The sequence below is a fragment of the Pezoporus occidentalis genome, unplaced genomic scaffold, assembly GCF_034315485.1.
Source record: "Pezoporus occidentalis ecotype Australia unplaced genomic scaffold, CSIRO_AGI_Poc_V1 ctg36, whole genome shotgun sequence".
NCBI lineage: Eukaryota > Metazoa > Chordata > Aves > Psittaciformes > Psittacidae > Pezoporus > Pezoporus occidentalis.
Genome location: NW_026915591.1, coordinates 2,651,799 through 2,666,433, shown reverse-complemented (window position 1 = coordinate 2,666,433; position 14,635 = coordinate 2,651,799). Strand labels below are relative to the sequence as shown.

Sequence of the window (14,635 nt, the reverse complement as noted above, 5' to 3'; positions counted from 1 at the left end):
CCAAGGAGTTGTTCTGAGGTTGAAGGAAGGTGTTGAGTTAAGTTCTGGAAATAGCTTTTCCAAGCAGCCAGAGAGAACAAATCCTGGTGGTTCTTCAGGGATTTGGCTCACTGCATTCATTGCTCTTCCAGTTGGACTGCTGTCACATGCCTGGCTCAGGTTGGGTGATTGCATTGGGGTCTCAGCTCCGCAAGTGCTTCCTTTGGCTGTTTGTGGCTGTTGTGGGGCTGCACCGAGATCTCTGAGCTGAGATCATGCAGGCTGTTGGGATAGAAAACTGAACTATGGTTCAAACCCATCCTACAGATTTGATCTGTGGGTTTTGCCTTGGGTTTTTTTCTTTCTTTTCCATTTGTGGTCAAATAAGAGTTTTTCAGAACTGACTCACGTAGGGTCAAAGAAAAGGAATGAAGCAAGCACAGTGGCGCCTGCCAAACTGACGGATTCGCAATCACAAGGGAGAAAATACCCCAGGTCTCTGTCACTGAGTCCAATACCTGAGAAGAAGAGTCCATGTGATTTCAGGATTATGTTGCAGGCTAAATTCTAGCCTTCACTTGGCCTCAGACCTGAACTTTAAGCACCAGCCAAAACATAATCCAAGTTTGAGCACAGGCTATGGGTCTATCTCATTTTCTGCTCGTCATATGTGCAGTCATTCAACAGAAGCTGAAATGTATTTTCCCTGCCAAGAGCCTCTGGTTTCCAAACAACTACATCAGCGCAGTGAGTGATGGAGTTTCCATCAACTGCTGTAGGCCAAATGCAGTCATCTGAATGCAGGTCTTGGCAGGTATAGAAAGCTGGGGTTGTCAGTGATTTTTATATGAAATTGTACTTAATTGCACTTTCTCATTCTGTGTGTTAGTTCTGTTAAAGCTCTTGGAATTGCAGATTAATGGGAGCTTTTTATCTCTTAGCTAGTGAGATTTTCTGTTCTTTAATTGACCTTTAAAATAATTTAGTCTGGGCTTGGATCTGGGTTAAATATAGCTGGTTATTTTCACTCTGAGTATGTAAGACATGAAAGAACCTAGGTATCCTTCGAATGTGTTTTGACAAGCGCCCTGTCTGTGTGCAGGTATGTATTTATAAACATTTGTGCTGTCTGTATTAAAATGACTCTTCCAAAATCAAGTACTTTCCCTGCTGTAGCAAAGTATTTGTACAAAATGTAATGTTTGGTTTAAAAAAAAAAAAAAAGGCAGTTCAAAAAAAAGAAGACGCTTGTTGGAAAGAAGCTAGCAAGGATGGGACATGGACTGAGCCCTCGGTAGTTATGAAGTGAACATGGAGCTGTTATTCACTTTAGCCCATAAAATCAGGACTACATGGTACCTAAAAAAATTGCTCAACAGCAAGGTTAGAAGAAGCAAAAGCCACTACTTTTCTAACAGGCTCCATGGCACTGTGGGACACTTCACTGTTGATGCTGTGGTGGCTAAAGCTTTCAAAGGATAGGATTAAACATACTTATGGAAACCAGCACAGACAGTGCCTGTTGACTGCAGAAGCTGCCATGGGTACAGCATCTGCCTTCTGAAGATCCTAAACCACTGTGGGCTAGAAGGTGACTGGGTGTGGGACAACTACTCCTCCCTTTCTGGTACTTGTTTCCAAAGCATTTATTACTGACCTCTGTCAGAGATGAGATGCTGAGCTCCTGTTCTTATTAAATATGATCATTCTTATCTCCCTAATTTATGTGACAAGACCATGAATTCAAAGGAGCTACTGCCTGCAAAACAGAAGCAAGATCCCAACAGCTTCTTGCTCCCAATCCCTTGCTGAAGGCTGATCTCAGTTCAAAAAAGAGCAACAAAACCAAACAAATAAACACAAACAACACCCCCCCAAAAAAAAAAGAAAAAAACACACAAAAAAAAAGAAAAGAGGGAGAAGAAATTCAAAGTATTTGACAGCAGTTTCCTCTGTGTTTTCCAGACACAAAGTCCCTCTCCTTTGACCTTCTTTTCCCTTCTCTGCCTGATGGCAGAGATACCCCATGTGACATGGGAACCCCTCAACCTCCCACATTCCAGACATGAGAAATATTTAGCTGATTTATTTTTTTCCTTTGCCTGTTACTTCAGCTTCCAGTTTTAGAGACCCCAGGCCAAACCAGTGTGAAGAGGAGTCATGAATACCAGTCTCCAGCAGTGCCAACTCTCAGAGGTTGGCACTCTCTGGGGTCAGAGCCTTCAGCATGGCTGAGGTATTTGCTTCAGTGATGCTCAGTGTCCTGCAGATTGCTCTGCTGGAAGGTTTGCTCAAGCAGATGCTTCTTCTGGCAGCACTGCATGAAAGTATCTTTGTGGCATTAAAATGCGGGTACTAGATGTTTTTACATCTTTGAAAGATGTTGCTGGGATAGCAGGGTACTATACAGTAAAACCTGAGATTAGCTAGGGAGAGTTTAGGCGCAGTCACGCTTGTACAGTCTTGTAGTTCATAGGAAAAGGGCCAGATTCCTGTAAGCAGATGAATCCTCTCCTGGTGCTCACCACTTCTGATGTTTTAAGAGCCACCAGGAAACCACTTGGGCAGCAGCATGTCGATACTCAGCTAGTGTATGTTTGCGTACTGTGTAACTGCATTTATTTGGAACTAATTCTTCCCTTATAGGCCTTACTCCCCAGAAAGAGAGAGAGAGAAAAAAAGCTGTTAAATCTAACCCATAAAATGAATAAATGTCAAGGGGAACCAAGTCCTATGTAGTAGAGGAATCTTCTGGTTCTGGAAGTGCCAATGGCTTTGAGTGATGGCAGAGCCAGGACTTAGGCATTTCTCACTCTTCTAAGAGCACAGGAGGCAATCTGGCTAACGCAGGAGACACCTTGTGAGCTGGCCCACTATCTCCTGGAGCAGAAATATGTTGGAAAGAACTTGAGCCTCTGAGCGGGGTCAGATTGAATGTAATTTCACATACCCACGTTTTTTTACCCTCCTTTTACCTCCCGGTTGTCAGTTCTCATCTTATGTTTGACACTGGAACAAGGCCCTGTCTCTGGTTGTTCAAAGCTGATGCCCGAAGCTGCAGCCTCTCTGAGGAGCTGGCTCTGGTTCATCATTATGCTGCTATTTACGTAGCCATTTACACCCAGATTCCTACTCAATTGCACTCTGCATATATCTCTGGTATAACTGAGTGTCTGGAGTACACCAGCATCATGTCTACTCTGCTTCCTACTGCCTCTGTTCTCCAAAATGAAAGACTTCATAATCAGTGCTCCAGGGGAGTTCTGCTGCTCTTATCTTTTCCCTTGACAACAGGGTGGGGCAATGCAAAAAGCCCAAGTCCAGAAAGTGTGGTTGCAGCAGTGAGAGTGAAGGTGGGTGTATCACATGCACTCTTTGAGAGGACAAGGGATGGAAGAAAAGGCAAAAATGACCCATTCTCTGATAGTAAAACATAACATCTGGTCCACTGACAGCCTGTGATCTGAGTCATCACATTTCCTTCTCCTATAACTGCTGCTGCCACTTTTCAGGGGGTGGAAAGTCCCTTTAGCTCAGACCTACCAGTGCCACTTGGCAGCTGTGGTGATTTACAGGAGAGAAGACTCATCGTCTTCAACTGCCAAGGCAGGATCTCCAACTTCATTGGAAATATTTTACTCCCTAAATGATTTAGTGCTCAAGCACAAGGTGCTCATTTTATCTCTCTTTTTTTAGCCCTTTGCCCATGACAGACTGGATCCCATGCACAATCTGTTTACACAGCTACAGTGTCAAACAAGACAGGTGAAAGCTGCTCCATTTTTCATGAGCCCTCCTGAGCGATCTGCTGGAAGACAACTGCATAGCCAATTGCTGTGTCCATTTTGCTGGCACCTCCAGCATTTTGTGCAATGTCTGAATCTCAGCAGGCACCTCACACCTGCTAATGGCTTTGCAAGTCAGCCAATCAATTGGTTATTTATGGCAGGCATGTCTCAAAACTGTCAGGTCAAGTTTTCCTACCCTGGCGTATTTTGTTCAGAGGAACATGTAAATCCTCTCCTGCCATTTGCCTTCTGAGTGTGAAGCCAGTGGGTTAAAGTTTCCAGTGATAGCAACAAACTGTATTATAAAGGGTTTTTCTCCTGACAGTTAGGGGCTTGGGCACTTTGTGAGTCATGGGTCAGTTCATACCGCAAGATTTATAGGCATTAAGTTCTCTTTCTAGTGTCTTTTAACTCCAGGGTTTGAAGTCATACCCAAGGAAATTGAGACCTCTCCACTATTCCAGTGTTCTTCTATTTAGGGTGCTTTTCTGAAATGTCATGGTGACATCTTAATTAGGTGCTCTAAAATGAGATACAAGAAGGGGTGCGGAATTCCTGCACTTGCAAAGTTTCATCCTGCAGCTCTAAAATCTGTAAGCTCATGAATGGGAGAATGAAGCACTTCATGCAAGTGAACTCTGGCTTTCATTATAAAGCCTCTAAAGACTGTAATGCTCCAGTTACTTGCAGCTGTGTACATCTAGGTGCTACACCAATATGATTCAAAGTTAACCAGACTTCCCAATCTTGAAGACTTTTCAGTCTTGAAGACTTACTTAAACACTTAAACACGCTAACTACCTAAGAACAATTATTTAAAGCAGCACCTACTATGCACAATGGACACCTTAGTCAATCACAAAGCATGGGGTAAGACACTGTTTATAAGTGGATGAGACAGTATCACAGTCATCTTTCTGTTCAGCCTATACTGGTATCTTTTCAACATATGTGCATGTTTAGAAGTGAAAACAAAAAAAAAAGTCTTATAAAATCAAGTGAGGGAAATTAAAAAAAAAACCACCACATTTTCTAAAGCCATGAATATTGTGCTACATTTCAGTGATTTGAACAATAAATTGCTTACAAAAAGACACTAACTCTTGATGACATGAAGAGGAGGAGATCTTGTTTGCTCTCATGTCAGAAAATAAGCCTTTTCCTAGGATGTAAGCAATCTTGTAACTGATAACATACTGCAAACACACCTTCAGATTTCAACATTTCTAGAATTTGGAAAAGATAATCTTGCAGATCAAAGCTCTTCAAGTGGCTTTGCCCCCAACACTTAAAATTAAAACTAATTCAGCTGAAGACAACAAATACCTGTCTGCCAAAATTTAGACTGATCCACAAAATTCCATATAGATAAAACCAGGGGTGCCTTTCTCTGCCTGTGGCCAGCAGCCTGTGCAGAATAGTATGGGATTCATTGTCTTCCTTTCCCCAGAGCTCTCAAGAAGTGGTGGCTGGACCTGCTGAATAATGATGAGCCAGTTGTAAAGGTAAAGACTGACTTTTCCAGCCTTTCCCCACCCTCCAAGGTAGTGATTTATGGGCTTCATCCCCTAAGAAATCAGTTAAAATCTTGACATTGAGCCTTAAGCCCACACGGGATTATTTCAGTGACAAGAGCACATGAGAACAGGTCTAAGGTCCTCAGCCTTGCCCCAGGGAGGGTCACACTTGCCCTCTGCATGCAGCCTGCTTGGAAGAGACCATTAGTCCTGGGTTTTCTCTGGAGAAGAGGAGGAGGAATGACTTTCTGAAGAAAGCTTAAAAGGTACTGAAATCATGTGGTCTTCCAGTCACCACCTGATGAAGTTACATGGAGTTACGTTCACTTAAGTTCATGCTCTGGAAATCACAGAATCACAGAATAGTTAGGGTTGGAAAGGACCTTAAGATCATCTAGTTCCAACCCTCCTGCCATGGGCAGGGACACCTCACACTAAACCATGACACCCAAGGCTCTGTCCAACCTGGCCTTGAACACCACCAGGGATGGAGCATTCACAGCCTCCCTGGGCAACCCATTCCAGTGCCTCACCATCCTTATAGTAAAGAACTTGTTCCTTATATCCAATCTAAACTTCCCCTATGTAAGTTTTAACCCGTTACTCCTTCTCCTATCGCTTCAGTCCCTAACGAAGAGTCCCTGCCCAGCATCCTTATATAGTCCCCTTCAGATACTGGAAGGCTGCTATGAGGTCTCCACACAGCCTTCTCTTCCCCAGGCTGAACAGCCCCAACTTCCTCAGCCTATCTTCATAAGGGAGGTGCTCCAGTCCCCCAATCATCCTCGTGGCCCTCCTCTGGACTTGTTCCAACAGTTCCATGTCCTTTTTACATTGAGGACACCAACTCTTCAACCTGAAGAAAGGCCACTCTTCTCCAAACAAAGTAATTTACAGTGCTGCATCTGAACCTGTTACATTGGAGGTGCCCCACCAATCCTCTTCTCATTTGTCTTGTGAAACAGGGTCTTGTCATGTTTTAATTACACACAAAGTGGTGAGAGGATGGTCATGGAGAGCAAATTTGGCCAAATTACATCAGCCCAGTGCTATCTGCAAACCCACTCGCCTGCTGTGACAGCCGGTGAATGCAACACAGCATCAAGAGGAAAAGGGTGAGAGATTTTGCTAAGAACAAGCTCAAGACATTTCTAGGTTTTACAACAAGCACAGGTGGTTAGAAAGCGCTTACATTATCTCTGGGGCAGGGGTTGAAGCATCTTCTGTATGCCCATGCCTGTGTCTTACATGGCATGTGCATGGGGATGTGTAGTATTGCAGTGGTGGGGACTCAAAGATATGAGTCAACTTATCTGCTCCTGCATATAAACAAAGAACTTCTGATACAACTTCCCTCCTATCAGCTTCTGATAACAACTTCCTTCCTACCCTCTCTCCCAGGCTACAAGTGCTAACATATTGTGCAACAAAACCAGTTAGACTAGAAATTTAAAAGTGTTCAAGAAGTCCGAGGATGTGTACATTATGCCATTAAGAAGCAGAGACTTGCTAGGAATGGCCCCAGGACCTTAAGATCATCTAGTTCCAGCCCACCTGCCGTGGGCAGGGACACCTCACACTAAACCATGTCACCCAAGGCTCTGTCCAACCTGGCCTCGAAGACCACCAGGGATGGAGCATTCACAACCTCCCTGGGCAACCCATTCCAGTGCCTCATCACCCTAACAGTAAAGAATTTCTTCCTTATATCAAATCTAAGCTTCCCCTGTTTAAGTTTTAACCCATTACCCCTTGTCCTATCACTACAGTCCCTCTCCAGCATCCCTATAGGCCCCCTTCAGATACTGGAAGGCTGCTATGAGGTCTCCACGCAGCCTTCTCTTCTCCAGGCTGAACAGCTCCAACTTTCTCAGCCTGTCTTCATACAGGAGGTGCTCCAGTCCCCTGATCATCCTCATGGCCCTCCTCTGGACTTGTTCCAACAGTTCCATGTCCTTTTTATGTTGAGGACACCAGAACTGCACACAATACTCCAGGTGAGGTCTCACGAGATCAGAGTAGAGGGGCAGGATCACCTCCTTCGACTTGCTGGTCAGGCTAAGTGGTAAAGGCCCATCTCCTTCATGACACTGAGAATGACTTCTGCTGACAAGAGGAATAAATTCCACTTAAGATGATTCAGTATTTGCAAGAGATTGTGGCATCTCTCTCTTTACAAATGGAGACCACTTAAGCTCTGCAGATTTTTAGGGCATGGGCATTGAGAGCACAAACAGAAACTAATGAGAAGAGATAAACACTGAAGTGTTAACCCTTGAGTGACCTCTGAAACAGCTGCACAGGGAATGTGTAGCTTGGAAATAAATGCCTTTTGTGGCACTTCTTTAGGCGATTTGATGGGTCTCTTCAAAGGTGAACAGGTCCTTGTTGGAGGGTGGCAATGCACAAGCACATGTGCACGTTTATAACTCATTGATGGAAGTCAATGCAGGCACCTGGAGAGGCTCTGGCTAACAGAGGTTCCTTGGCTGTGACGTGCTATCAGCTCCGTGGCTGCACGGGGAACAGCACTGTGTGTGTGGTGGAAGTTTTAAAAACCATTTTCATCAGCATGATTAAATACTTATTACATGAGTCAGCCATACGGGCTTCATTAAACCAGGGATCTCAGAGGAGCCTCCTCATCTGTTTATGAAAGCCATCTGGAATTACGGATGGTTCAAGAGAAGGAGGATGAATGCAGCTCAGTGTGACAGAAGCCCAGTTCCCCTCTCTGGAGCCTGCCTGCACCAACCCATGCTGCACTCCTCGCCCCGCACTCGGGAAAAGGGGCTTTTACTTTATTTTCTGCACATTTCTGGGCAAGAAACCAAGGCCTGACATGACTTAACAGTGAGACTTTAAATATACCCTGTTGGGATGTGACACAGGCACCTTTTTCTGGTGGCAGGATATAACACAGCTTTAAAAAAAAACCCATAGAGGCAAGCTTTTGCACTGGAGGCAAGTGTACCTTGAAAGGAAAGGCTTAATGAACTTTAACCAGCCTTCCAAGATCTTTATTAGTTGCCCCTTTATCAAATTAAATTCACACTGTGCTAGGAGGCTTAAGTACTGCAAGTTGATGTCATGTGCTAAGTGCCAAAGTAGGCTTTAATTGGCTGTTTAAATGAGAAAAGAGGTCCTGCTGCGCAGCACATGCACGTACCACGGAGCAAGGGGGGCGGGCGGGAAGGAGTCTGGCTCCAGCTCTGCCCCTGCTAAAACAGCAAACAAGGTACCAGATTTTTCTTGAACTAATGGAAAGGATTTGCTCTGTGTCAGCCATTAGACCAAATACCTGAAGGACAATTTGCGTGAAGGTCCCTAAGCTCTGTACCCAGGGTGATAGGTGAAGCAAAGCAGCTTGTCCATGGTTGCAAGCTGGTGTGCTCCAAGGTAAACTGGGATGAGATGCTCGTTTCAGAAATGTTGTCCCATGGAGTTATTCAGAGCCAGCTCTTCTTGAGCAGCTTTCCTGAGGAATGCCAGCCGGTCAGCCTGGCAGGGTTTTAGGAAGGAGTTTTTGTATTGGTATAGGTCTGTCTCATAGATTCTGAATTAGTCACAGATGTCAACAGGAGTAGCCAGCGCAGTAAAGGCCAGATGGAGATGAACTTCTCCTGCAGAAGAATTTTGATCTTAATACATTACAGGGGCAGCAGTGGTGACTGAGGTATTAAGATTGCAGACAGCTCTGACATTAAAAAGGGTAATCCTTTGCCTTCCCAATGGGAAGCTCCGGGCTCCCAGGAGAACCAGTTAGTCATACATGGAGAAATCCTGCTGGGATTGCTTGCATGGGATCATCCAAGATGACCACTCATGTGACTAACCCTTCTAACCCTTCAGAATAGGAATGAAGAATTAAGTGGCATTGGTGATTCTAATTCCTGCAGCCCAGATGCAACAAGGGGGAAAGTGGTGCTGGAGCTTTCTAAATTTGAACAGTTGTTTTCTGTTAACACATGGCCTTAAAAAATGAGATTTGAGAAGCTTGTTAGGGAGCTAGTGTTAACATCTAGTCCCAGTGCAACTGGGCCCATCTGGGCCACAAGCCTCCCTGCTTTCCCTGTGCAGCTGCATCCTCTCACCCTTCTCATCTTTCTCTCTTCTGAGTGCCCATACTAAGCTTTTGCTTGAGCTGCTATGGTGGAAAGCTCCAGTGCTTCCTGAAAACACTTTTCTTGCTCATCCCGACCCATGGTGCTGAGCAGCAATGGCAGTGAGCCTTCAGCTTGCTTTCCACAAGACCCAGGATTGGGGAGCCATAGATTTGGAGCCCCCTCTGCTGCCGTCCTGCTGCTCTCCTGAAGCGATATTGGTGATGCCTGGGGAACTTTGCAGCAGAGAACAGCAGAATCATGGACCACAAATCTCTTTCTTTTCCTCCTTTTTTTTTTTTTTTATGCATGTAAAAAGCATTTCTCTGCTGCTAAGAAGCCTTGAGGCAGATCTGTCATTCTCACTTCCTTCCCCTCTTCTTCCCACCCTTCAATTTCAGCCCTTCTCTGGTTTCCTCCCAGCTCTCTCGTATCTCCCTCCCCGAGTCTACGTTCTCCCTCTCTTTCCTGCAGGCAGGAGGAGAACCACTTACTTCCTGCATTAAGCCGGACACTTTGGGGAACTCCTGTCTCCTCTCTGCAACTTGCAGCTGATTTTATCTGCCCCCAGGGGACGGTTTTCATAAGGCAGCAGTCACTGTGGAGGTGCAGAGGCTTCCGGCGCTCACAGTAACCTGCGTTCCAGCATTAAAGATAATGGATACAATGGAAAATCAATGGAGAATACGTAACTTTATCCCATTCATAGCTTCATATTGCATTACACCATTGCCTTCAGATACATAAAAGTGATATACGGCTGAACTTGGCAGGAAAGAAAGAACACAGGAAACAAACATCTTGGGTAAGACTCACAGTCTAGGTATTACCTATATAGCGAATGGGCCTGAATATCTTTTTGTTTTCATGAAATTTTGCTTCATAATTATTTTCTAGTAATTTGCAAACATGTAAAAAATAAATCAAAGTTTTTTTTGCATATTACTGATTTTCCGTAAGAGAGGTAAGGAAGAAAATGACTGCTCAAGTCTCCAGCCTCAGCCAGATGCAAAATCTGTCAGGAATACTGCTTGTTCATATTATATCAATGGAGGAAATTACTGCTGCTAATATCTGCCCTTTGGTCAGAAGCATATTCTGCACCTTGGCTAATGCGCCTGTGTGATGCAGACACCTGCACTTTTTCGAGTTCATCTAATTACAGGGTAGATGAGTCAGGCTGCATTTCCTATGGGCTGTCTTCAAACATAGGAAGTTATTAGTACTGATTAGCTGAAAAAGTCCAGGTCTTCACCAGGACGTTTCCTGGCTAATATTAGACACACCTTCTGTACTTTAAGGTGTGATGGCTGATAAGAACCAGTAGTACAGCAGTTGAGGTTTTACTGCGGTGGGTGCAGCACTGGACAGACTGTCCCAAGAGGTTTTTTTTCTTACACCTTTGAATGAATTCAAGCAGACAGGCTGGAATGAAAATGGGAAAGTAAAGGCAGAGGGCACAGCCTGGGATGTGTGAGTCCCTTAGGAAATGATGAGGGATGAGCACGGCGTTGCCTCTGGCCTTGATGCTTGGCAGCAGAAGAGTTATTGGGAAATTTTCCCTTCAATAGAAAGAAATATCTTCTCAAAGGAGAGCTGGAAGTTCCTAGGAGATGTTCTAATGCTTAAGCTCCTTGTTTTGGAAGAAGATTAAAAGAAACTTAGCTATTTAATGAGAATTAAGCAGCCATAGCTAAGATCTAACAACAGGCACAACAGAGACCTACTGGGGGCATGTTCCCTGCACAACCCCCAGGACAATTAGAATTTGGAGACAGAGAGGAACCCATGTGGGACTGAGTAAGATGAGGCAGAAGGGTCTATTTTCAGGTCTTCCACCAATTAGCAAATACATACTGAGCTCTTTGCCACCTCCTCTTCCACCCTTTGCTTGTTTCCTTTGTGCAGGCTGCCAGGGCCAGGAGCTGTGGGTAAAGTCCCAGCTTCATGCTGGGGTTGTGGTGGGTAACCTAATCTACACTGCTTGTCACCACTCTGGGTGAAGAGATGGCCAAAGGGATACACTGTGGCACAGTGGATGGATGGACAGGACTGTGGTGGCAATGGTAAGCTCACCTTGTGCCTGCCTCTTGGAGTGATGTGGGGCTGCCCATCTGCCTGAGCAGAGCGACTGTGATTCAGCGAGACACTTGGCCTATCTCTAATGAGGCAGCAAAGGGGTGGAAATAATGAGGTGGCATGGCTGGCTCTACTGTTGACGATGGGGACTTCACTGGTGTCACGTGGAAAATTTTCAGATGATAAATCTGAAGGCAGAAAAGATGGGCAGTGCGATGCAGATCTATCCAAGTCATGCAAAGTTTAATACAGAACACAGTCAGACAATTCTTAAGATACAAGTGATTATACCTTAAAAAATAGATAGAATAATGAAATCCCAGCAACCAGATTTAGAAGCCAGAGAGACAGAGTTTAAATGTTTTAAACATTCATGAACCCAGTCTTGTATCACAGATGCCTTGATGTTTTATTTCTTGATTTATTTGACTTTTGCAAGGCACAGAAAAATTGTGTGTGATGGTTTTTCTTTTTCAGTTCCCACTACTGAGCCCACAGAGCTTAGCAAACATGGAGAACCTCACAGAAATCAAGAAGAAAAAGCTTCCTGGCTGGATTTTCCATTGCTTTCTCAGCTGTACTGTGGTGGCTCCTCTAATTTACTCTGCAACCAGAGGGGACAACTGTGCACAGCATGAGCATGCGAGATAGGAGACAGTTGCTGGCACATAGCACCACAGCTGCTCTGGAATCTAAGGAAAATTGATTTGAGGTGAAAGGACTGGGTTCTGCTCACACACTGAGTAAATAAGAAATGCCTTTCCTGGGGACCATGGCGTTGCATGAGCACAACCTGGTGAGAGAAGGAAAGCAGGCTAAAAAAACCTGCTTGCAAGGTCCCTCTGTTCTATATTCTTAGTCACACTTGCAGAGCACATCCTACCAACAGGAAATTATGCTGACTTTCTCCCTCACTTTCCTGGTTTAGATTTCAGCTCCTCCTGTGCAACACCAGCTGGTACAGATAAAGTTATTTTGCAGTATGAAGTGTGTCCTGTGTATGAAGATGCTTCTCCAAATAATTTAACTAATGTGTCTAACACTATCCCCTGTAAAAGGCATAAAGTACTGTCCCCATTTTACAGGTGTGAACATCAAGGCAATTTGGTCACAGTGTTGAAAGGAAATTATGTTAAACTGGCAGCACTGAATTCATGTAACTTATCTTACTTCTTGACTGTCGATCAGAGTTCATATGGTCATGTTCTATAAATATCTGCCAGCAATTATATGCGGGCTTCATATGAATGTAAAAATCCTACCCTTTCCTCAAACTTTGATTCAGTGGCTGAATGTATCCTCCTTGTATCTAGTGCTGCTGTATTTGGTCTAAAAATCCATAACTTGAGTCACATGCACAACCTTTAGAAATAAGATTGCCACAATCTGCTGTTGGATGGTGCTGCCCAGTGCTAACCTGCACTTTTCATGTCTCAGTTGCAGATGAGATGGAAAAACTGAGCTGCTTTGGCCAGAAGCCTATCCTGGATTTGGATTCTCCTTTTGCCTTCCCCCCATGAATGTGCAATTACTGTTCTGCTTTGCAGTACAGAAGAGCAAGATACTCTTTCTAATGGCTGGAACTGGGATGGATCTGATGTATAAAGTAAAATGGCATGCACAGAAGTAGGCAAGGGGGGGGGGGGGGTGTGCTGGAAATCAGTGAGAAGTTACTTCTAGGGAATCAGGAAAACAACAAAGGGTAGGATTTCTTCCTCAGTGAATTGGTTTTGCCCAGGAACATTTTAGTCCTAAGGCAAATCCAGAAACTGTTGTGAGTTTATGACATATGACCAGTATCTTGAAAGTTTACAGCCGATTGCAACAGACTGAGATGGCATTTAGGCAGCTGAAGCCACACTCACTAAGTTTTGCAAGGAAAAATATACTGCCTGGTGGAAATGTTATGCTGTTGTTGGGTGGCAGCTTGCATTATTATTAGAGATGGCGAGGATCTATGAGGCATTTGTACTTGAAATGAGAAATTTTAAGCAACTTGGAGCTTACGGGCTGGGCATTTCTTTGCTTGCTTTTGTATTGCTTGGGTTTTCTGTGTGTGCATATTTTAGCTAATGCAAAAATAGAGCCTCTTTTATTGCAACATTTCACAGAATTTTCCAGCTTAAATGAGCCAGTTTCAAAATCAAAAGGATAAACTCTGATGAAAAGTTGGCTTCTAAATGTGAAATTGTTCATTGTCTACATTCCATTGGCTTTTACAGGGGAAAAAGAAAAATTCTATAATGAAGGAAATTCACATTGTAAGGGGTGGTGGTGTAGCCATCCTCTAGCAAATGGTAAAAAAAAATGTGTCAAACTGAGGAGGGTGTCTTTTTCCACCACTTTTGCACTGTTCTGGTTGCCTTATTCTGCTTGCAAAATATAATCAAAGACACCCAGTGGGTATAATGGAAATGAAAAATATCTTTGATTTCCAAACCATGGCTCATCTTTGAGGGGCTGCCAGGTCTTGTGTTACTGGTGAGTGTGTAAATGTATGTGGTATGTTGCTCGTCTTCTGGATGCAGAACCATTGCACTCACTCTGCTGGCAGCCAGCTCCCACCTCCCAGCCCCGGCCCCCCAGGGTGGCTTTTCCTGTGATGCAGAGTCTATTCTGCCCCATGAACCCAGCACCGTAATCCTACTGGCACAGGATTCCTCCTAGAACAGGGACAGGGCTGGAGTGTCTTTTACCTCCGCATGTGACCTGCTCTTATCCTGTCCTATCTGCTGGAGACTGAGACGCTGGAGAATGCTGGCTATAGGGTAGAGATACCTATTGCTGGTCAGGTCTCTGTTCCCTGCCTCTCTCCCACAGCCTGAACCCAGTACTGTGGCCCTGGTCTCAGAGGGGAGGCACAGGAAAAAAGCTGTGCATTCATAAGTATATTGCTGATTTAGGACCACTGATTGCACAGTCTTGCATTAATAGAAGTAATAGGGCAAAGAGGACTTCAGCCCTTGGAGAGGTTGCCTGAGATGTTGTGGAGTGCTCTGGAAACAAGTGTGAGATGTCTAAGGTGCCATCGGCCCCAGAGGGTGCCACACAGATAGATCAGGAGTTAATCTGGAGGGAGAAGGTGTTTAGGACCCTTTTCCCAGATAGTCAAGGCCATGGCTATCACAGCAGATCCCACTTTTCCAAATAAGGTTGAGAGTTTTCCCAA

General features: G+C 44.5%; 1 long non-coding RNA gene across 1 annotated transcript; it reads left to right on the top strand.

Moving 5' to 3' along the window:
- The first annotated feature begins 2,342 nt into the window (after positions 1-2,342).
- On the top strand, positions 2,343-13,033 carry LOC134169913 (uncharacterized). Its single transcript, XR_009967072.1, has 3 exons — positions 2,343-5,272; positions 11,296-11,453; positions 12,904-13,033. It is a non-coding gene; the product is annotated as an uncharacterized LOC134169913 (long non-coding RNA).
- The last annotated feature ends 1,602 nt before the right edge of the window (positions 13,034-14,635 follow it).